Here is a 969-nt window from a genome sequence, read left to right as displayed (position 1 = left end):
GCAGGACTCCTCTCACATCCCCGCAGGACGAAAACCGAGCTGCGTTTCTGGCGTTACAGGCGCTGTTAGCAACAATAAGGAGAATTTGGCGAGGTCGCACCAAAGAGACCTGCATCTCATTCCTGCTGTAGAGGGAGGATGAACGTACGAGGAGTTATCAGGCTGTGACATGAATGACGTTCCTCCAGAAACACACAGCAGGCTGTGTGGTGCGGCGATCAGTACGCACGCCGTCTCTCAGCGTGACATGAAAGGGTGATGTTTGGACAGTGGGTGGAGTGAGCGAGGAAAGGAGGGCTATGAGGGGATCTGGCAACACTGCGCTCTGATTCATCTTAGGCGAAATTCAGCATGACACCTCACTGATGCACTGTGCTTCTCTTCAATAAAATGGATCTGTCAAAAATGTCCGCAGGGATGCTCAGCAAAATAGGGTTCAGGCATCAGACTGGACGGTTTAAAAGGTAAAATGCGAATTCCCAGCACAGGACTGAGTTCAGACAGACGTGTGTCTATTATCCATTAAACGTTTGTCTCATGTTGCTGAAAGGTGAACTGTATCTGGAATTTATATGCTCTTATTATTTAAACTTTTTGATTTAAGATTTTAATAGTTCCATGAGTTTAAGTAATGGGCAATAAAAAGTGTAATTGTAGTGGTCGTACTGACAGGCTCACCACACCTGTGACGTGTGATTAAGGGTCGTAGTTCCTAGGAGCTGTCAGCAGCTGCTGTTGCGTCAGGCTGGGCGTTTTATGAGGTTGTTTCTATTGTAGCTTATCAGCGGCGTCTCTTAATGCGTGACTGTTCTTTCTGCATACTTCTGTGAGTCAGACCTGCTTGAGAGAGGCCCTCTCAACCACAGATAACATTCTTCCTGCCACTTTAATAACTTTTTGTGGTCTCAGAGTAACAGACAATGAATCACACACATGCAAACACACAGACACACACATACACACACACAC

This window comes from Brachyhypopomus gauderio, chromosome 4, assembly GCF_052324685.1.
Source record: "Brachyhypopomus gauderio isolate BG-103 chromosome 4, BGAUD_0.2, whole genome shotgun sequence".
NCBI classification, from domain to species: Eukaryota; Metazoa; Chordata; class Actinopteri; order Gymnotiformes; family Hypopomidae; genus Brachyhypopomus; species Brachyhypopomus gauderio.
This window is presented reverse-complemented; position numbering follows the sequence as displayed.